This window comes from Pan troglodytes, chromosome 17 (assembly GCF_028858775.2).
Source record: "Pan troglodytes isolate AG18354 chromosome 17, NHGRI_mPanTro3-v2.0_pri, whole genome shotgun sequence".
Lineage (NCBI taxonomy): Eukaryota > Metazoa > Chordata > Mammalia > Primates > Hominidae > Pan > Pan troglodytes.
Window position 1 is genome coordinate 67,328,950 of NC_072415.2, and position 24,238 is coordinate 67,353,187.

The 24,238-nt window shown below is 42.2% G+C and overlaps 1 non-coding gene across 1 annotated transcript; it reads right to left on the reverse strand.

Moving 5' to 3' along the window:
- Positions 1-21,768: 21,768 nt before the first annotated feature.
- LOC112206331 (U6 spliceosomal RNA) lies at positions 21,769-21,873 on the reverse strand. The gene has a single exon (XR_002940554.1). It is a non-coding gene; the product is annotated as a U6 spliceosomal RNA (small nuclear RNA).
- Between the last annotated feature and the right edge of the window lie 2,365 nt (positions 21,874-24,238).

Sequence of the window (24,238 nt, forward strand, 5' to 3'; positions counted from 1 at the left end):
GAACTGAAGGAAACAGAGACACAAAAAACCCTTCAAAAAATTAATGAATCCAGGAGCTGGTTTTTTGAAAGGATCAACAAAATTGATAGACCACAAGCAAGACTAATAAAGAAAAAAACAGAGAAGAATCAAATAGATGCAATAAAAAATGATAAAGGGGATATCACCACCGATCCCACAGAAATACAAACTACCATCAGAGAATACTACAAACACCTCTACGCAAATAAACTAGAAAATCTAGAAGAAATGGATACATTCCTCGACACATACACTCTCCCAAGACTAAGCCAGGAAGAAGTTGAATCTCTGAATAGACCAATAACAGGAGCTGAAATTGTGGCAATAATCAATAGCTTACCAACGAAAAAGAGTCCAGGACCAGATGGATTCACAGCTGAATTCTACCAGAGGTACGAGGAGGAACTGGTACCATTCCTTCTGAAACTATTCCAATCAATAGAAAAAGAGGAAATCCTCCCTAACTCATTTTATGAGGCCAGCATCATTCTGATACCAAAGCCAGGCAGAGACACAACAAAAAAAGAGAATTTTAGACCAATATCCTTGATGAACATTGATGCAAAAATCCTCAATAAAATACTGGCAAACCGAATCCAGCAGCACATCAAAAAGCTTATCCACCATGATCAAGTGGGCTTCATCCCTGGGATGCAAGGCTGGTTCAATATACACAAATCAATAAATGTAATCCAGCATATAAACAGAGCCAAAGACAAAAACCACATGATTATCTCAATAGATGCAGAAAAAGCCTTTGACAAAATTCAACAACCCTTCATGCTAAAAACTCTCAATAAATTAGGTATTGATGGGACGTATTTCAAAATAATAAGAGCTATCTATGACAAACCCACAGCCAATATCATACTGAATGGGCAAAAACTGGAAGCATTCCCTTTGAAAACTGGCACAAGACAGGGATGCCCTCTCTCACCACTCCTATTCCACATAGTGTTGGAAGTTCTGGCCAGGGCAATTAGGCAGGAGAAGGAAATAAAGGGTATTCAAATAGGAAAAGAGGAAGTCAAATTGTCCCTGTTAGCAGATGACATGATTGTATATCTAGAAAACCCCATCGTCTCAGCCCAAAATCTCCTTAAGCTGATAAGCAACTTCAGCAAAGTCTCAGGATACAAAATCAATGTACAAAAATCACAAGCATTCTTATACACCAATAACAGACAAACAGAGAGCCAAATCATGAGTGAACTCCCATTCACAATTGCTTCAAAGAGAATAAAATACCTAGGAATCCAACTTACAAGGGATGTGAAGGACCTCTTCAAGGAGAACTACAAACCACTGCTCAAGGAAATAAAAGAGGATACAAACAAATGGAAGAACATTCCATGCTCATGGGTAGGAAGAATCAATATCGTGAAAATGGCCATACTGCCCAAGGTAATTTACAGATTCAGTGCCATCCCCATCAAGCTACCAATGCCTTTCTTCACAGAATTGGAAAAAACTACTTTAAAGTTCATATGGAACCAAAAAAGAGCCTGCGTCGCCAGGTCAATCCTAAGCCAAAAGAACAAAGCTGGAGGCATCACACTACCTGACTTCAAACTATAGTACAAGGCTACAGTAACCAAAACAGCATGGTACTGGTACCAAAACACAGATATAGATCAATGGAACAGAACAGAGCCCTCGGAAATAACGCCGCATATCTACAACTATCTGATCTTTGACAAACCTGAGAAAAACAAGCAATGGGGAAAGGATTCCCTATTTAATAAATGGTGCTGGGAAAACTGGCTAGCCATATGTAGAAAGCTGAAACTGGATCCCTTCCTTACACCTTATACAAAAATCAATTCAAGATGGATTAAAGACTTAAACGTTAGACCTAAAACCATAAAAACCCTAGAAGAAAACCTAGGCATTACCATTCAGGACATAGGCATGGGCAAGGACTTCATGTCTAAAACACCAAAAGCAATGGCATCAAAAGACAAAATTGACAAATGGGATCCAATTAAACTAAAGAGCTTCTGCACAGCAAAAGAAACTACCATCAGAGTGAACAGGCAACCTACAAAATGGGAGAAAATTTTCGCAACCTACTCATCTGACAAAGGGCTAATATCCAGAATCTACAATGAACTCAAACAAATTTACAAGAAAAAAACAAACAACCCCATCAAAAAGTGGGCGAAGGACATGAACAGACACTTCTCAAAAGAAGACATTTATGCAGCCAAAAAACACATGAAAAAATGCTCATCATCACTGGCCATCAGAGAAATGCAAATCAAAACCACAATGAGATACCATCTCACACCAGTTAGAATGGCAATCATTAAAAAGTCAGGAAACAACAGGTGCTGGAGAGGATGTGGAGAAATAGGAATACTCTTACACTGTTGGTGGGACTGTAAACTAGTTCAACCATTGTGGAAGTCAGTGTGGCGATTCCTCAGGGATCTAGAACTAGAAATACCATTTGACCCAGCCATTCCATTACTGGGTATATACCCAAAGGACTATAAATCATGCTGCTATAAAGACACATGCACACGTATGTTTATTGCGGCATTATTCACAATAGCAAAGACGTGGAACCAAGCCAAATGTCCAACAATGATAGACTGGATTAAGAAAGTGTGGCACATATACACCATGGAATACTATGCAGCCATAAAAAATGATGAGTTCATGTCCTTTGTAGGGACATGGATGAAATTGGAAATCATCATTCTCAGTAAACTATCGCAAGAACAAAAAACCAAACACCGCATATTCTCACTCATAGGTGGGAATTGAACAATGAGATCACATGGACACAGGAAGGGGAACATCACACTCTGGGGACTATTGTGGGGTGGGGGGAGGGGGGAGGGATAGCATTGGGAGATATACCTAATGCTAGATGACGAGTTAGTGGGTGCAGTGCACCAGCATGGCACATGTATACATATGTAACTAACCTGCACAATGTGCACATGTACCCTAAAACTTAAAGTATAATAAAAAATAAAAAAATAAAAAAAAAACAATGGGAAGACATTCCAAGAAATGCAACATTAGGTGATTTTGTTGTTGTGCAAACATCATAGAGTGCACTTATATACACCTAGGTGGCATAGCCTACAAAACATCCAAGTTATATCATGTAACCTATTGCTCCTAGGCTACAAACTTGTACAGAATGTTACTGAACTAAATATTGCAGACAATTGCAACACATTGGTATTTGTGTATCAAAACATAGAAAAGGTACAGTAAAAATACAGTATTATAAGCTTATGGGACCACCGTCATATGTATATGCAGTTCATCTTTGACCAAGACGCTGTTATGCAGGCCATGACTGCACATTGGTTCATCCAACAAGCAATAATTGAGCACCTCTTCTGTGCAAGCACATACAACTACATAAAGATTAGACATATGGGCCCTGCTTTCAAGGAGCTCTGCAGGGGAGCAGATAATACAAGGTAAGAAGATGTAAGACCCAGGAGAGGATCATCTGGACAAAGTGCTCTGGAATTGGCAAGATGGGGAAAGAAAATAAGTCAGGGAAATTTTGCATGTCACTTAATCTCTTTTTTCATCTCTCCATCTATAAAAAGGAAGAATGACCCTCTCTTTTCTTACCTCTTGGAGTTGGTAGGAGACCCCAAGCAAATTATAGACATAAACAAGTGTTGGAAAATGCAACCCACTCTCAAAACCGGAGTCTGACAAAGGTGATGGTGTCAGTGACATAGGTAAGAGTGAGAAGGATTCTCAGCAACTTCGTGGATTGGTAGTTTAGATAAACCATGGGCAGTTCCAGGTGCTCCAGCTTCATGGAAGATCACCTGGGGCTTGAGAACTGTGTCAGGATTTCAAATTCCCAACTCCACTGTAGTGCAGGCTCTCAATAGAAACAAAGTTGACTGAGCACACCTTAGAAGAAGTTGAAATATTACATAGAAAAGTGGTACAGAGTGGAAACTTGTCTCTCCCTGAATCCTCCCCCTGCAGAAAGGGCTGCTATGAACCTCCCAAGGAGCTTAAGAACATAGATAAGAAACCCAAGTACAGTCTATGCAGCCACCAGCCCTACAATGACTCTAGTCTAAATCCCAAGTTTGATCATTAATAGCCGCAATTTTATTTAAAAATATATCCTCCTGTTTGTGTATTGTCCAATAAAATATGTATTTTCCATGCCTATTTATATGTGTTGTGAAGAGATAAAGAAAGAGAGGGTCTGTTGATAAATATGGTATCGACACAGATTGTTATTGCACTAGTATGTTTATTTCATCCTTGACAAACATCTATTGAAGGGTGTTAGAATTGTGTCCCCCAAAATTCAGACATTCAAGTTCTAACCCATAGTACCATAGAATGTGACTGCATTTGGAGATACAGTCTTTAAGGAAGTAATTAAATGAAAATAAGGTCATTAGGATGGGCCCTAACTCAATCTTACTAGAGTCCTTGTAAGAAGAGATTTGGACACACATCTTTTAGCTTTCAGAATTGTGAGAAAACAAGTTGCTGTTGTTTAGCCACCTGGTCTGTGGTACTTCGTTATGGCAGCCCTAGCAGACCAACGCACAAGGCTACTATGTGCTGTGTGTATTGCTAGGCATTGGAGAGACAAGGAAGAGTAAGACCCTGTGCCCACTTCTGAGCCAAAGAACTGAATTCACAAAATAGTGAAAGAGGCAAATGCTTACAAACACAGCAGGGCTGATGCTGGCCAGAAGCCCCAGCAGGGAGCAATGGGCAAACAGCAGGGAGCATGGCTGCACTGTATGGGGCAGCATGGAGGGCTCCTGTTGAAATGATTCAGACCCCAAATCGTGGCATGACCTGGCTCATTCCTCATTCCCAGTTTCATGTTGGCTAATCTTTAATTAATGAATCACATCTCTTGGTGTAGAGGAATGTTATTTACCTACTGGACTTGTCCTCTTTTTGCAGTAAATTAAGCATTACATTCATGAGACTGCAAGGTCTCTTCTCGTTTTCTAATTCCATTGAGCAGCCTGGTGAGAGGCAAAGCCAGCTGCCATTCCAGACAATCAATGAGCTCAGAAATGTCCGTATGGAGACAGCAACAAGGCAGAAGGAAAGATGGCAGGGAGGGAGGGAGGAACAAAAGGAGGGAAGGAGGGATAACCTTTGTTCAAATTTCTCAGAACTCTGGAGAAAAGGGCCGTGTCCACAGAATGCCCAAACATCTAAACATAATGTGGATAAAGTCGATTGTTAGAATATTTGGTTTAAAAGCAGCTGAACAGACACCCGGAGGTTTCTGCATTCCTCCTGGACATGTAGTCTTCTTACACAGACTCACGCCGAAGAAGTGGAGTGTCTCAGGGAAGTGAACATAGATGAAGCCAGACATTGAGCCCTTTTACTCCTTGATCAGAGGCCAGAAGACTGTGCCCCTTTTCTCCCGAAATAGCATCACATCAAGCTACTGCTGTCAGCTGAGCCCAGACCCACCCGCCAACATGTACACCTGTATCAGCCACCCATACTCTGTTCCCACCAGCAGCATGGGTTTCAAGAGCACAAGGAGCCTTTCAAGAACACAGTCCAGCTGGTGGTCTTCAGATTGTCGGTGCATGAGTAGCAGCAGCAGGTGAGTTAAACAAGCAGATTCTCAGGACCCATGCCAATGATCAGTTACCTTAAAAAACAAATACTCCAGTCTGGAGTGGGGGGCAGAGGCGACTTTTTTTTTATACTTTAAGTTCTAGGGTATATGTGCACAACGTGCAGGTTTGATACATAGGTATACATGTGGCATGTTGGTTTGCTGCACCCATCAACTCATCATTTACATCAGGTATTTCTCCTAGTGCTATCCCTCCCCCAGCCCCTCATCACCTGACAGGCCCCGGTGTGTGATGTTCCCCGCCCTGTGTCCAAGTGATCTCATTGTTCAATTCCCACCTTTGAGTGAGAACATGCAGTGTTTGGTTTTCTGTCCTTATGATAGTTTGCTGAGAATGATGGTTTCCAGCTTCATCCATGTCCCTGCAAAGGATATTAACTTATCCTTTTTTATAGCTGCATAGTATTCCATGGTGTATATGTGCCACATTTTCTTAATCCGGTCTATCATTGATGGACATTTGGGTTGGTTCCAAGTCTTTGCTATCGTGAATAGTGCCACAATAAACATACGTGTGCATGTGTCTTTATAGTAGCATGATTTATAATCCTTTGGGTATATACCCAGTAATGGGATTGCTGGGTCAAATGGTAATTCTAGTTCTAGATCCCTGAGGAATCACCATACTGTCTTCCACAATGGTTGAACTAATTTACACTCCAACAAACAGTGTAAAAGCATTCCTATTTCTCCACAACCTCTCCAGCATCTGTTGTTTCCTGACTTTTTAATGATTGCCATTCTAACTGGCCTGAGATGGTATCTCATTGTGGTTTTGATTTGCATTTCTCTGATGGCCAGTGATGATGAGCATTTTTTCATGTGTCTATTGGCTAAATAGATGTCTTCTTTTGAGAAGTGTCTGTTCATATCCTTTGCCCACTTTTTGATGGGGTTGTTTTTTTCTTGTAAATTTATTTATGTTCTTTGTAGATTCGGATATTAGCCCTTTGTCAGATGGGTAGATTGCAAAAATTTTCTCCCATTCTGTAGGTTGCCTATTCACTCTGATGGTAGTTTCTTTTGCTGTGCAGAAGCTCTTAAGTTTAGTTAGATCCCATTTGTCTATTTTGGCTTTTGTTGCCATTGCTTTTAGGCCAGAGGCCACATTTTTTAACAAGCTCTAGGTGATGGTGATTGGCAGGACTTGGAGAAATACTCATCCAGCAGGACTCTTTGAAATACAGATGAGCAAATTAAGGCTGCAAAAGGTGTGGTGACTTACCCAAGATCACAGAGCTGCTGGTGGTGAAAGCCATCAGAACTCTGTCATGCTGACCAAAAGTAACGCTATCAACTCAAGACAGTCCATTCAGTGGTCCACAGGGCTGTACCTGTTTCCCCCACTGCCCAGGACCTCTCACCACTTCCCAAAGTCTTCATTACAAAATGGAACAAAATCAGAGGGAGATTAGAATTTGGGGCAAGCATTGTCTGAATGAACGTTAGGAGTGCTCTAAACCCTTAAAATATCGCCATTTATTTTTTCTGTCCCCATCTCCTGTTTATCGCAGAGGATTTGCATCAGTGAACTATGTGGTATGCGTGGTTACTGGAATGAGCAAAAGGCTGGTCTAAGACAAATAGCCACATAAATTTAAAGAATTAAATTCAAATAATTTCAACATGTGTGCAAGTAATACTTTTGCTTCTAACAACTTCGTTTTATGACAAGGTCGTACCATAAGCTTTAGCTCACAAAAGACCATTTTAAACACATTCGTTTAGGGTTGAGAAAATAATCTTTTACAAGATTATCAGAGGAATCCAAGAGGAGGTGATTTCCTCCTCATGTGCTTGAACTTGAGAAGACTTTCAACGTAATGGTTGACATATAAAAGACATTTATAATAATTACTTAGGCACTAATGACAGTTTGAACAATAAGAAGCCTTGGTTCCAAACTTCCTTGATCAGCAGTGTTTGCTGTGACTAAGGACCCTGTAGACGGCAGGCATTGACTTTGCTTAACCTTTGCACTTGTAATAAAAATGCAATAAAGTAATTGGTTAAAATAAAGACATGTCTGATAAAGAGTATTTGCTTTTTAAGGTAACTGATTAAAATAGAAGCATATCTGATAAATGAGTTTATGGGGGCGGAAATCCATGCCTTGCTAATTAGTCAAGATTCTGTTTCCTACATGGACTTTTTTACCCCTTTGATGAGAAATGAAGCAGTGGAGCGATGAAAATGCTGTATAGTACTAACCAATAAATAATATGTGTGTTCATCAAAGAATAATCAGTTGTTCACATGCTACAACATGTTTTAAAACGCCCTTGCTTCACAACACCAGAAGATACAGCATTCAATGGCCTATTCAATCACAAAACTGTGCTTCCCATCAGGACGCCAATATACTTTGACCTTCTTTGCCATAAAGCTGAGGACACTGACAGGAAGAGCGAGACTCTCTAAATCTCCCCATTACTCAATTCACTGTGATCCACCCTGGAGTTGAAAATCTATGAATGTCTTGATCAACCTTATTTCCCTTGAGAATTTGCTCTATGTTACTTCCCTTTTAAAGAGTTCCAATTTTAATTAAAATTTTCTTTCTTAACTATTAAATATATGAAGGATGACATTCTGTATAATTATGAGCAGACCAGAACAAATTACACATCGAAATAGTAATAAGAATGACAAGAACAAGGGTATCATAAATAAGCAAGCATTGATTGCTCACCTCTCTGTGTCCCCCTAATAGCAGTTAACGAACCTGGAAGGCAGCCATATTGACTCTGGGCACTGTATAGAATAGAGGCCCCCAGGACCCAGGAATTCATGCTCCCTGAGCTGCTATGGGCTAGCCCCTAGTGACTAACTTTAAGGCAGGTGCTTGAGGTTACAATCTTCTGCTGGGATACACTGCTTGGTCCAACTTGTGAGGAGCTACAAGTTAAACCATCTGTAGGGACCTGCTCTTAGGACAAAAGAGCTCTTCTTTACAGAACTCAGCAAAGGGGGAGAGAAAATTCTCAAGTCATGGTGCAAGGTTGCCTGACACCCAAACCTGGGAGCATCAAATAACAGCTGCAGACAAGATAAGCCCTCGCCTTCATGATCAATTGGTACCTCGGAAGTGTCTGTATAGATACAACCCTCTTCTGGGAAGAAGAATATCCCCCAGAAGAAACCTTCTAAATGCCCGGTACTTCTAAACCTGACTGTGTCATACCTTCTCTTTCTCTCGGGGTTAGAAATAAATGCATTTTTTTAAAACTTGCCTATTTACTGAGGACTCTCAATTAACCAGAACCCACCTAATTAGAATTTTTCTTTAACTGGATAGTTCCCTCTTGAATGAAAGTGTTTAATAATTCAAATAGCAAACATTTGCATGGTACTGACCATGCTCCAGGCACTCCACTAAGCATATTACCTCTAAGCTGCATGATTACCCGCAAATATGAGGCAGGTGCTATGATTACCCCAATCTGGCAGATGACAAGTCTGGGGCTCAGAGAAGTCGCTGCATCTTTGCCCAAAGGAATGGAGAGTGAGCCCTGGCCTCAGAACAGGGCTTCTTAAGTTCAACTCATTTTCCATTAAAAAAGATGTAACTTTGGCTCCAAGGCTGGACTTTTTAAAGCCCAAAGAAAACCTAGAGGCTTGGGAAAGTTTTGAAAACATTAGGTGTTAAAGTGAACTGAATGATGAAACTTCAGTTGCCCCAGAAATTCAATTAATGTGTCTACCCCATTAATTAGCTGGTTCTCTATGGTCCCTCTACATGGGCCCCCCGGCCCTTGAGTTATCCATCTGAGGATAAAATGCCCCCCACATCTAAGGTGACTTCCAGCAGAAACACTCCTAGTCAGGCACTAGAAGATTTGGAATACAGCTAGGTGTTAACATAGAATGCCCAGACTCGCACTCCAGTTCCCAGAATTATTTGAATATCACCGATACCAAGCTGGCCTGAAAGGAAGTCTCAAAGATTTCTTTAATAGACTCTCAAATGATTAAGATTGGGTTCTGTTTTCTTCACTTCTAGCCTTAAAAGAAGAGGCCTCATCACCACGGGGCTTTTTACTATATCACCATGCCCTGAAAGAGATAATGTAACTATTTTATCACCAAGGAGAGTAACTAGAGCTGTGAAAAGGATTGGTGGAATTACCAGGTTAAAGGAAGTAAAGTCGTTCTCTACTCCTTCCCCAATGAATACTGAAACACACTAACTGTGTCCATCAATAATACGTAGAAGCAATATATAATATGACAATATAAATATTAACACATTTACTGAACACATTTATGTTCCAGGATCTATTCTAAGCCCTATATGTATATCATATCATTTGATTCTTATGAAAACTCTATGAGGTAGATGATGTTATTACTCTACTTTACAGATAGAGAAACTGAGGCACAGAAATCCTAAGTAACTCATCTACAGATAGTAGCTGATGGAGGATTGAGTCTTGGCAGGCTGACACCAGAGCCTAGGATGAAATTAGATTCTTAATGAATAAATATAAATTTGATTAATTGAGAGACTTCTGTGTTTTGGTTGGTCACTCTTGTACCGTAACTGCAATGTGCTGAATGTTTGTGTCCTCCCTAAATTCATATGTTGAAATCCTAACTCCCTTTATGGTGGTATTAGAAGGTAGGATCTTTGGGAGATAATTAGATCACAAGGGTGGATCCCTCGTGAACAGATCTGTGGCCTTGTGAAAGTGACCCCAGAGAGCTCTCACCCTCTTTTCCACCATGTGAGGACACAAAAAGAAGATGGCAATCCTCAACCTGGAAGAGGACCCTCACCAGAACCGACCACGCTGGCTCCCTGATCTCAGACTTTCAGCCTCCAGAACCGTGAGAAATAAATGTATGTTATTTATAAATCACCCAGGCTATGGTACTTTGTTACAGAAGCCCAAACAGACTAAGACAATTAAGTACACTGTACATATTAAGTCCCTAAAAGACAAACATTTGTCTAGTTCTCTGATAAGGCTGGAATGTCCAGTTACACAAACATGAGGCCAACCCCTCCTGGGAGAAATGAAGGAAGTTGAGAAGACGGAGTTGCTGGAAGCTGGAGGGCAGAGTGCGGCTCCGTGATGATGCCTGCTCCAAGTCTTCACAGAGTCCCAGGGGCCCAGATGGCATCACATTTTGTGGCAGACACAGGTTCCTGGACTACCCCTGGTCTGGGGAGAGTCCATACATTCTCTGTACATGTCCTCTGAGGGCTGAGAAAACTTGTCCTCTCTCTCTACTTGTTGTATCTGAAGTCAGAAAATTCGGGGACTGGAAAAAGCCTTAATTCCTTCTCATGTTTTTCCCTTTAGGTCGAAGGGTACAAATGTGAAAAACACATCTCAGAAACAGTCTTGCTTTCCTAAAGTTCTTAAGAATTGATAGAGAAATTAAATGACAACGTTCTGGCTCATATTCACTGGGGACTGGAAATGTACTTTTCACAAATCCACCTTGAGGTGTCCCCAGGCTGCCCGATGTTCTCCTGAAATGCCTCTTCCTCCTACGGTGTGTTATGCACCAACTCCCGATGTTTCAGGCTCTGTGGAGTCCACCGAGGTTGCCTTGGTGATGCTCAGTGCTAACCACGTCCTTCTTGTCTATGGACCTGAAATCAGAGGGGAGTGCTACCCAGAGGGACTGCCCAGACCTGGGCTCCTTTTGTTGGGTCTCCACATGCTACCTACCAATTCAGGTACTTTGTGGAAGACTCTACAGGAAAACTCAGAGATGGCAACTCACTTGTGTTATCATCCCCTATTACTTTTCTCCACTTGAATTGTGACGATGAACCTAAGCTTTTGGAATTGACATTTTAGTTAAATGTCAATTTCCAAAATTGTAAGTCCACACAAATGGTCAAAACCAAAAGACAATAAATATATTAAAGATGGACATACTCTACCCAAATGGTTAATTCCATGGGGGTTCCTTAAGCAAATGTTATTTCCAACATATGATGGAGCTAAAATTACAGGAAATGTTTATCTTGAGTGATATACTCCATTCAAAGACTTTTCAACAGAGATTCCTAGGTATCTGAACCCCAGACAATGTACCTCTCTATTGTCATCTTCTCTGTAGTCCATTTTCCTCATTATGCCAATTCTCTGACCTCTTCCTCCCTAAATATGTAATTAATAACTGAGGATAAAGATACAAAGGCTTACAAGTGACCCCTACATGATTCTAACTCAACTTGGGGGAAAAGCAAAGAATTGAGTCAGCCAAGCCTCTGATTTACCCCTACACCACAGAATTACCAATTTGTTTGATACTATTTTCTAAGTTAAATTGTTTTCACACTAAATTGAACAGCTCCAGCATCAACCAGGGCATGAAGAGTGTATTAGGAGTAGTTCTTGTCAGTAACTAGGTTAGGTTCACTATAAATTTTTAGGCCTTAGAATGGAACAGTCCCAGCTGTAAAATGTTTACCCCAATCACTCATAACCATGGCCCTGTGTGACTACCCTGTGTGTCTGTGAGTCTTTCAACAGCTCCACTGTTCCACTGACCTATTTATTTCTCTCAACTCCTTTTGCAGCAAGAGAAGAGAGAAAGTGTTTTAGCAAGAGTAGCCTCATAATCCTAAATCCTTCTGAAGAGGAAAGTGATAATAATTAAAATGCAATTTCACTTGTGTTAAACTATTCATGGATGCAGGAATCAGCTTGCTAGGGAGTTGGTGGCAACCCACAAAGAAATGAACAGTGGATTCTTCTTTCCCAGGCCCCTGAGTTTTTGACCAGGCTCCCTAGGATTCTCCAAGTTCTAAATGAGCCATGAGAGGGTTCCCAGGGGTTTCCTGGAGTGCAGAAGCAGGTGGAGAACTGCAATTAAAGCTCAACTGAAGGCGCAAACACAAAGACAGTTTAAGTTCAAAGTGCTTCCCCACCCAGGCAGTTGCTCAGGTGGGAGTAATTGAGGACAGACAGGAAAGTGACAGGTGCTAGACGCCAGCCTAACAAGAACAGGCTCGAACTTCGAGGATCAGCAGGGCAGGAGAGCATTGCTCATCCTCTTTTCAGCAAAGTGCAAAGAGCTGCTGTGTGCTTGCAATGTAAAGTGCACTGAAGATGCACCTAGATGTGGGGCTTCAGAGAAGAAAACTAAGGTGTGGGCCAGACAGACCTCCCTCCTCCAGTCCTTCCAGATCCCACAATATTCAACAAGCTGATTTGGAAAAATGATTTCCTTTACCCTGTGCCTGATGTCCTTAGATGTGAAAGGATGTTGCCATACCCAGATTTTTTAGACAATGTTGGGAGAGTAACACCAAGGCCATTCTTTTTACACCTATAACCCATTCTTTTTACACCTATATTTCCAAATTCTTCTGGGAATTATGTTCCTCATTTAAACTGAGCCATGGAGAGGCCATGAAACTAGCCTTGCTCACCCAGGCAATGTGTACTCCAAAGCTGATCCAAGACCAAGAGGCATCTGGGGCTACAGATTCCTCTTCACCTTCCTTTTTAAAGAGGAAAGGAATTGAACTGCTCACATTAACCCCACTTGTCTGAGTCTGATAGAAGATCCTGCAGAAGAAGAACGACAGAGTTCAGAAAGGCACACTTCCCACCTTTCCTGACTTCTCCCTTCTACCTCCTTCACATCACAATCCCATGCATTTATCTCTTTCAAACTAAGGAAATAGCACTATTAACCTATCAGGAGTCCTTGACTGATTGATTGAGGAAAGTTAATTTCATTGAAATAAGCTCGACGTCTAGAACCCAAACTGTTAGCAGCTCGATCCTTGGAAGCCAGTAACTGCTCTATCCCATGGTATCTCCAGTGGCATACTACATGCAAACTGTCAGATATTTTCCTTCTATGTTGGGCTACGAATCGAATTGGATCATTATCTCTACCCTTCCTTGCTCTTCACACCTTTAAAGCTCCCCAAGGAGAAGGATCTATGAGTTTTCTTGGTTGGTAGCAGAGCATGTGGACATTGGCAAGTTGCCTTGTAAGAACTGAATTGAAAGAATCTGTAAAGACGGAAGGAACCAGAAGAGATGATTTAAACAACCCTTTCCAGTTTGGTATTCCCTAATTCCATGATGCTTTTGAAAGGAATGCCTGTCTAAAGTCTCCTTTAACTGGAGGATTTAAGACTTGGGATTCAGATGCTGCTTCTCAGGAAGTGGATTTGGAACCAAGACCTAGGCTTCTAAATTTGGTCAATGAGCAGAAGAACCAAGGGCAACTGACAGACAGTAAACATCTTTTAGAGTAATTTAAAGCAATTATCATAAAACTTCTGATTCATCAGAGATCCAGCCCACCAACAATAAGATTTTTAAAAGGAATTTGAGGCTGTTCTGCTGTTTAACATGAAATACGAGACAGAAATTGGTGTCACGGTCTATGTCCTTGTTACTACAAATAAGCAGGTACATTTCTCTCAAAATATCCAAGGCTTTTGTTGTAGAGCCAAAATTGATCAAAGGTTACTGCAATCTAAAAACAAAAGAAAGAAAGGGAGAGAGAATTCTCCAGTTGCCCGGTTGCTAAGCAACCCTAGTCTGTTCTGGTAACTGGGTCTGGGGGTCTTTGCTTTCATTTGCTGCTGACTTTCACTCCATATATAATATATACCAGCATGTTTATTCTCCTGTAAATGCCCAGCAAATAAAAAGCGATAAAGCCCTTTCACTGAAATTATTCATGTGCTAAAAGCTTTTATCCACATCACTGGTGTGACTGACAATATCATACCAGCAAGCTTCCAGAATTAGTTCTTGTTCTGGCATTGTACTCCTGGGCTTTCTTTCTTTAATAAAAGAAAAAGAGCTACAGTTTGATTTAAGCTTTCTATAGTCTGGCATTACAGCTCTTCAGTACCAATGATTAAGATGTCATGTCTATTCCAGGCACATTTATTCTTCTAGTGGCTGTCAACTTTCTAGAGAAACTACCTTTTACATGATTTTTTTCCCCTTTAAAAACTTTGGTTTGCCCCTAGGACTAATCTGCAAGAGAGAATTTGAATGAGTTATTTGTCCATTCTGGGAGCTTTTTAAGGAAATCTGAATGGCATACAATACCCTCAGCACAGTTTCTCAAAGTGTGTACAAATGATCACTTATGTCAGAATCAATATTCAGGGGTCAGGCCTGGGAATCTGATTTTCTCAACTGTCACCCATCATGCTCTCCTTCTCATCAGGCGATTTTGATGCATGCCTAAATTTGAGCATTTCTAACTGAAAGAATGCCTAACTGCCTAAGTGGTTTTATTTGCACAAGTTAATCAATCCTGGCAAATCTGTATTTTAAAATCAGAGATGGGGGTGGTGTCTCTTCAGGCAAAGGCTTCAGGGTCCCTCAGAAATGACTGACTCTTAGAACTAACACTGTAGGCACTGGTGAGCAGACTGGCCCCCTCTTGCCAGGGAAGGATGGCCTCCCACTAGACAGAAGCCTGACAGTAAAGATGGTCACACATGTGAGGCCTGGCTGAAGGCCACACACACCGAAGGGGAAAGCTTGCTGGTAAACTGTGTTGCTGGCCCAACCCCTTTCCCCTTTTCCTTTAACTAAAGATTTTACTTTGACACTAAAGATTAGTACCCAAAAGTATATGTAGCGGGTACAAATTTTCTAAGTCACAAATTCAAGTATGAGAAAGTATCACTTTTTTCCCCTCTAACAGGATTTGATTTCTCTCTCAGTACCTTATTTCTACCAGATGGCCAGAAACATAGTCTTATTAATTCAGGGAAAATACTGTCAAATTTGGTGATATCTCAACCATTTCAGGTTTAAAACTCAGTCCCATTGAGGATTTCCCACCCTCTCTTGTGCCTTCCTGGAGTTGATCCTACACTCCAGGAAAGGAGGGAGCAGGCCTTGTGCAATGTTGCTGTGGTCCCAGTAGAAGCGAGTGTGGAGGGCCTCTCTCTCTCTCTCTCTCTCTCTCTCTCTCTCAGCCTTTGCAGCTGTCATGGGTGGCTCATCCTCCCTGGTTCTGGCCACAGGAAGATCCTTTGCAGGCTGGCCAGCTCTCATTCTCCCACAGAGAACCCAGAGTTGAAGCCGATGTCCTCCTCTCCACATACCTTCTCCCACCCTGATGGTTTGGGGAACTTGTCTATGACCCTTGCTGGGTCCCCAGATGTTGTCTTGGAAGTTAGTCACATGAGTCCTCTCCACTCTCAGATTTCCAAATTTTAAAAGGAGTTTCAAGAAGAAGGAAGAGTCAGGTGCCCTGCCCTGAGCCTTACTCCCTGTCTTCTTTCTCATCAATTTCTTCTTCCCTCCTCCAACCTAAAGTTTCCACCTCCTTCTTGGGGTGAACAATGGGGAAATAGGTGGCACATATCAGAAACTGAGCTCTTAGAAGACTAAATCTAAAAAAGATAGGGATGGAAATGGTGAGGGGTAAGTAAAGGAATTGTAGGAATAAAAATGACCACCTGCAAAAGATAGCCCTTCCCATCTCATCACACCACATGTACACTAGGTCCCTGGCACTGCATTTATTAGGCAGAATGAAAATATACTGTCAACAAAAATATCTTTAAGTTTACTAAGACTTTTGGTTAAGATGGAGCTCCTTGGTTAAATATCCAATAAGGTGCCTCTGCAGTAGATTTCAAAGTCTTTTTTATCTTGCTGTCAAGCTGTAGCAGTCATGGAGACTTTTGAAATAGCCTCCTGATTGATTGATTGTACTACCATGGTTACATGGGACAAAACTCCATCTGCAAGTGACTCAAGCTAAAGAGAGGAAATTACCAACCTGTATAATGGAGACATGTGGAGGTTTCAGGCACAACTGGATCAGGAATGGCAAATGATATTATCAGGGCTCAATTTCTCCATCTCTCAGCTCTGCATATTGCTGTCTGACCTCATGCTATGCAAGATGATTGCTGGTAGCTCCAAATTCACAACCCCATAGCTGAACAATCCCATTGGAAATAGGGATTGACATAGCTCTGGCAGAAAAGTCCTGGGGAAGGTTCTCATTGGCTTAGCTGGAGGTAAACTCCCAGCTCTGCACTAATCACTGGGCCAGAGGCATGGCTGTTTGGACAAAAAGGAACAGGTTCTGCTCAAGAAGGAGTCCTGTGGCCAGGTGAGAAGGAGTGTTCTGGGCAATTAGCACCAAATGTTCACCACCCCGGAGACCTCACTGCTATTCTTTCACCTCTTTGTACCAACAGAGTTGCTATTCCAAAGCATGAATAAAACTTCATAACCCCTCACCTCAGTAGTCATTTCCACATTTAATAAATATTTATTGGACACCCACTCTGTGCCAGGCTCTGGCCAGGTCTTGAAAACAGCCATGAGCAAATAGATAAGGTCCTCCTAGGTGGAAGCCTACTTCTCAAGACACCCCTCCCAAGCCCTGATTTCTGTTTGTCTCTCCAGCCCCATTTCCTTCTCCAGGCCAACAATCACCAGCTGCAGCCATAGGGGCCTCGCCCCCACCCCATCTGCTCCAAGTTACACTGTTAGTCTGGACCAGGTTTTCTTGTCCACATATGCAGTAGATACTTCCCACCTGCTCTATCTTTCCCACCTAATTCATCCTTCAAGGCCAGCTCAAATGTCTCCTCTTCCTGGAGCCATACCTGATTGCCCATCTGGATTAATTGTTCCTCCCTCTGCACTTCCACAGCACTGGGGTTCTTATGCAAGTTTTGCACGTCTTCCATCCTGTCTGGTATGCTGGTTATTTGCATGACTGCTTTCTCCAATGGACTGCCATCTCTTGAAGGTCGTCATGTCCCGTTAGCCCCTGATTCCCACCCCAGAGTCCAGCTCTATGCTGTGCATATAACAGGCACCCACTAAATACTAGTTAAATGATAAAACAAAAGCTAAGCAAAAAAGTACTCCGGTGATATCTGTCCATCAATCTGCCCTCCCCTTGGGCACTGGCTGATGTTGAGCCAGGCCACTGTGTGATGCACACATAGTTATAATATATCCCTGAGCTCCTCTGGTGAAACAGATGTAAACACTGTCATCAGTCTCCCCACTTCTAAACATGCTGTCCCAAAACCTGGTGGCAGAGCAATGTGACTGAAGATGGGGCAGAGTTTCTCCTGTTGCCTCAGAATTCCAGTGAAGATCCAACACTGAAGACAAAACGTGTTAAAATAGTCAACATTCTTAGCTCAGGAAACTAGCAGGTGGGTTCCTTCCTCAACATTCTTAGCTGAGAAAACCTCTGGCAGTTGGGATCCTTTTTCCAGGGCTGACTGACAGGCATCATTTTAAAAACATCCCTATCACATCCGATCACTGTTGAAAAAGCATTAAACTGTAAGAAGGGGTTAGTATTGGGGGAAGCATGTCGTTTCTAAGGATGGGAAAGGAAAATGAAGTGCTTCCCCTCCCTGATCCAAGAGGGGCAGCTTCATGAAACTTCTGTATGAAAATGGGAGTGTCTGTAGGAAGAGGGACTCTATTTACATAACTCAGGTCTGAAAAATAGTCTCTGCAAAACCTCATAAAGACAAGGTCTCGACATCTTCCCAGACAACCCATGTGATCTCACTTCCCTTGTACTTTCCAGACCCTTTGTGAACTTGAGCACATTGGAACATGTTTGGCCTCCCTCAAGACACTGTGAGGCCAACTGGTGGTGATATCCAACGCTCATACAGCACTTTATACTCTTCAAAGGCTTTCACATATATAGTTGCTTATTTAATTCTCACATATATAGTTGCTTATATAATATGCTTTCACATATACAGTTGCTTATTTAATTCTCATAGGAAACATAATTTACCCTAGATCAGACAGACAATTTGAGGTGGAATCACCTAGAACCAGCCACCCTAACTCCTGAATCAGCAATTACTCCTTCCATTGGAACATGCAGATATGTTCCTGGGACTGTCTTTGGGTGGTGCCAACGTAGATGTGCAACCACTGAGCAGGCCTGTGTATGACTGTCTGGTGCAGAACTAGTTATCTTCCCATCACTACTGCTTATTCAACCAAATCTAAAGCCTTTTTGTTGAAAGAATGATATTCCCATAGGCAGAGTCTGTGATCTATACAACCACAACAATTTATATCTAGGAAGATTCTACTTTGTTTCAGGCACTGGGCTGACATCTATTCTCTCTTATCTTTTTGACATTGAGAAATAGACATCATGATCTGTCCTTTATAGATGAAGAAACCAAGGCCAACACTCCTCTCCCAACACTGGACATCTATGATTACTGGGGCCATGCTTGACAGGTGTCTAAAACTTCTTCCTGTAGGCATCTCCCTTGTGTTGCATTGTTACCTGCAGAAGGTCCCCGTTCAAATAAAAACCTAGAGAAAACACGTAACACAGACAATCAGGAATGAGGAAGGCCTTGAAGAGATGGGACATTCAACAGATGCATGTGATGAAGGAAAGAAGGTTGGCAGGAAGGTTTAGGGGTTCAGCTAGGTCTGAATAAAATTCCACAGTGAGACCAGGACCCCAGCGTTAACAGAAAGGTATTTGAACACCAGACATAGTAGACTGGGAAGGAAGCTTCCATTGGTTCAGGTTTGCCCTGGGCCAGTCTTCTTTTACAGAACCAATCATTGAACAAATTAAAATCTGTGACTACTATAGTGCTTCTTCTCCTTCTAACAGGTCCCCGCAGCCACTAGCCTAGGAGTAAAAGGAATTCTCTTCCTGAATGGGTCACCATGACCAGCATCCCCAAAGAAATCCTCCAAGTCTTTGCAAGCTTTGAGTGGTTTAAATAGTCATTGTGTTCATACCTTGCCCTCTTTCATCACCATCTTTTATGCAGCATTAATTATTTTTCCTTTTCGTTCACTGAAAAAGCTTTCAACCAGAGAGAATCCTAATTAATTTGAGGCAAGAATAATTTTTCCTACATCTTGCTACTTCCAGTCTGTGATTAAAAGGGGCAATTTCAAAGTGGCCATCTTCAAATCTCACGTATAATATTGAGTGGTTCTGCTAAATAGCTTTCAGATGTGCTGTTCATGTGTTATTTTGATGAGAGCTGGTGATGGTGTTAATTTCTGATAGAATACTACAGAATGCTGGGTCCTGTTTTTAAGACATATCTTTGTGTAACGGGAAGGACTCTAGCACCACATTTCATCAGACTCAATTAAGTAACTGAATGTCATATATTGCTCATGGCCTCTCCTCTTCTGTATATTCTCGCACAGGTTGTATACCACATGCCATATAGTATACAACTATATGGTATGGTTTCTTTCATATACCATATATTTTGCCTTTCCAACTAAATCATAGTCTATTTCAGAGTGGGGCCAAGCTTTTTCCTAACATAACAGATTGGATTATCTTGATTAAAAGTACCATCTCAATTTTGCTAGCTTGACTAGAAAAGAGAGATCATTTAATTTTTTTTAAAAGGAAACTCATTTGTGGGCCAGGTACAATGGCGCATGCCTGGAATCCCAAAACTTTGAAAGGGTGAGGCAGGAGATCAAGACCAGCCTGGGCAGCATAGTGGAACCCAGTCTCTATAAAAAAATTTTTTTTTTTAATTAGCCAGGTGTAGTCCCAGCTATTCAGGAAGCTGAGGTGGGAGGATCACTTGAGCTCAGAAGGTTGAGGCTGCACTGAGCCATGATGGCACCATTGCACTCCAGCCTGGGCCACAGAGTGAGATGTGAGATCCTCTCTTTCTCGCTCTCTCTCTCAAACACACACACACACACACACACACACACACACACACACACAGAACCATATATGTTTCATGGCTTCCATGGGGGACTAGCACTAGAAATGGAAAGCCATTCTGACCCCAAGAGGTGGGCATGCTGGGGTTCAAGTCTGGGTGTCATCTGAAGTTAGAGGGTTAGCAAAACCAGGGTAAAAGTGAAATTACCCAGGGAGAGAGTATAAGGTGAAACAGGAACGAGAGCCTGGGGTAGTTTTTGAGCAATGCTATTCAGTGGCTACATGGAGACTTCAGCGAGAAGTGTTTCTGTGGAGTGATGGGGATAGAAGCCAGGAGAAGTAAGATATGAAGGCAGGGTAAAGAATCAGAAACAGCAAATATGTGCAAGCCTTTTTTTTTTTTTAACTTCAAGTTCCGGGATACATGTGCAGAACGTGCAGGTTTGTTACATAGGTGTATGTGTGCCATGGTGGTTTGCTGCACCTATTGACCCATCCTGTAAGATCCCTCCCCTTGTCCCCCACCCCCCAACAGGCCCTGGTGTGTTGTTCCCCTCCCTGTGTCCATGCATTATTGTTCAACTCCCACTTATGAGTGAGAACATGCAGTGTTTGGTTTTCTGTTCCTGTGTTAGTTTGCTGAGGATGATGGCTTCCAGCTTCATCCATGTTCCTGCAAAGGAATGATCTCATTCCTTTTTATGGCTGCATAGTATTCCATGGTGGTGTATATGTACCACATTTTCTTTATGCAGTCTATCATTGATGGGCATTTGGGTTGGTTCCATGACTTTGCAATTGTAAATAGTGCTGCAGTAAACATACGGGTGCATGTGTCTCAATAGTAGAAAGATTTATATCCTTTCAGGTATATACCCAGTAATGCGATTGCTGGATCAAATGGTACTTCTGGTTCTAGATCCTTGAGGAATCGCCATACTGTCTTCCACAATGGTTGAACTAATTTACATTCCCACCAACAGTGTAAAAGCATTCCTATTTCTCCACAGCCTTGGTGCCATTTCTTGGCTTTTTAGTAATCACCATTCTGACTGGCATGAGATCGTATTTAATTGTGGTTTCGATTTGCATTTCTCTAATGAACAGGGATGTTGAGCTTTTTTTCATATGCTTGTTGGCTGCATAAATGTCTTTGAGAAGTGTCTGCTCATATCCTTCGCCCACTTTTTGATGGGGTTGTTTTTTTCTTGTAAATTTGTTTAAGTTCCCTGTAAATTCTGGATATTAGACCTTTGTCAGATGGGTAAATTGCAAAAAAATTTCTCCCATTCTGTAGGTTGCCTGTTCACTCTGATGATAGTTTCTTTTGCCATGCAGAAGCTCTTTAGTTTAATTAAATTCCATTTGTCAATTCTGGCTTTTGTTACCATTACTTTTGGTTATTTCATCGTAGTCTTTGCCCACGTCTATGTCCTGAATGGTATTGCCTAGGTTTACTTCTAGGGAAAAATATGGAACACTTCATGAATTTGCATGTCATCCTTGCACAGGGGCCATGCTAATCTTCTCTGTATCGTTCCAATTTTAGTATGTGTGCTGCCAAAGGCAGCAGAGCAAGGCTTTTAAGAAGTGTGTTTACCAGCTGGGCATGGTGGTTCATGCCTGTAATCCCAGCACTTTTGGAGGCTGAACTGGGAGGATCACTTAAGTTCAGGAGTTCGAGACCAGCGTGGGCAACAAGGCAAAACCCTATATCAACAAAAAGTAAAAAAAATTAGCCAGGTGTGGTGATGCACGCCTGTAGTCTCAGCTATTCAGGAGGCTGAGGTCGGAGGATGGCTTGAACCTGGCAGTTGGAGGTTGCAGTGAGCCATGCTCACACCACTGCACTCCAGCCTGAGCAACAGAGCCAGTCTCTATCCCCCCGAAAAAAGGAAGAAGTTTGTCTACAAAGGGGGGGAAAGAACAAGAGTGGTAAATGAATGGGACCAGGATCTAGTAAGTTTTCTCTCCCATGTTTAGAATGATCCCATCATATAAATGCAAGCTTCTATAGATATGACTATAAAGAGCATCTTCTTTAAATATGTACACTCCCCCACCCCACCCCCACATATGCACATGTCAACCCTGAAAGATCCAGTCCTTCAAAATGGATCCTGGCCGGGCACAATGGTTCATGCCTGTAATCCCAGTGCTTTGGGAGACCAAGGCTGGAGGATCGATCACTTGAGACCAGGAGTTTGAGACCAGCCTGGGCAACATAGTGAGACCCCATCTTTATGAAAAATTTAAAAATTAGCTTGGCATGGTGGTGCATGTTTGTAGTCCCAGCTGCTCAGGAGGGTGAGGCAGTAGGATTGCTTGAGCCCAGGATTTCAAAGCTGCAGTGAACTATGCACTACTGTACTCCCACCTGGGTGACAGAGTGAGACCCTAGCTCTAAAAAATTAATAATAATAATAATAAAAAGATGAATTCTGAGTGGTTAACTGCACTTAAATTCAAAATAGAGCAAGCTCTATTCTATACCATGAGTTCCCAGAAAACCCACATTTGCATAACTTTGATGCTTTTATAGCTGCCTGTTCCTGCTAACACCACCTGAACTAACCAGTAAGTTGTAGTTCAGTGACCTACAACGACCAATCACAACTCAGCATTAACCAGTCAGAACTAAGCAAGTCTACATCCTTCATTTGCATAAGCAAATCAGAGTGGGAACCCAAGTAGGAAATTTCTCTATAAAAGACAATTTCTCCCTTTGTTTTCTGGACTGCACTTCGATTTTTTGCTGAAGGCTGCATCTACCTATTTTGCAAACTGTTCACTGGAATCTATGAAGCACTTCAGTACTTGGTCTTTCTAGTAGAAAAATTGTCTGGTTGAAAAAGTAAAATCCAAAGTTACTGCTTTAGCATCACCATCTAGCCCGGCTATTGTGGTTGGTGGGCCAGTCACACAATGACACTTGAAACCCCTCTCTGGAGAAGCACAGGGCCTCCTTCCACAGGGAATGGTGGACCCAATCCCCCGGTGCAAGCACTCCCAGGACTCATATGGTCCTTGTCCCATGAAATCTCAGAGGGCTAATTCCACCAGGCTCCGAAGTCCTGTGCTTTTTGTCTCACATAAAAAGACCCCATAGTACTCCCTGTGTATTTTTAAGCAGTAGTTTGCACCACCTATTTTTAAGTCCGACAGACAGGTCTGGGGGAAGTGTGACTTGCCACTAACAATGGCAGAATTGGGCCTGGACCCCACACGCCCCAAGGCAGCACCAGGGTCCTCCCACAAAACAGACAGGCTGCTTCATTCCCCTCTCTTGGTGACAACAGCTTCATTCTTGACTCGCAGCAAACATTAACTCATAAAGCTCTGATAGGTTACTTGTCCGTACCACAGCCACACCCATTATATTACAAATGAGGAAAACCAAGGTGCAGAGAGGATCAACAACTTGGCTAAGTGCACGGAGCTAAATGTAAAACCAAGACCTGGCTGGGCGCGGTAGCTCACATCTGTAATCCCAGCACTTTGAGAGGCCAAAGTGGGCAGATCATGAGGTCAGAAGTTCGAGACCAGCCTGATCAAAATGGTGAAACCCCATCTCTACTAAAAATACAAAATTTAGCCAGGCATGGTGGCGTGTACCTATAATCCCACTACTCAGGACATTGAGGCAGGAGAATCACTTGAACCCAGGAGGCGGAAGTTACAGTGAGCCGAGATCGTGCCACTGCACTCCAGCCTGGGTGACAGAGTAAGACTCCAACAACAACAAAAAAAGACCTCCCACCCTCAGACCAGCATATTTTTGTCTGCAACAAGCACCAGCATGCATGCGTAACAGACAGGCCTGGTGTATCCCAGTGGCTCAGCAGAAAGGAGTGAAGACCCACTTTCTTAAAAACCTCAGAGCCCTCCAGAGACATGACATTATCCAACGTACTCCCTCTGGAAGAGCCCTGAGTT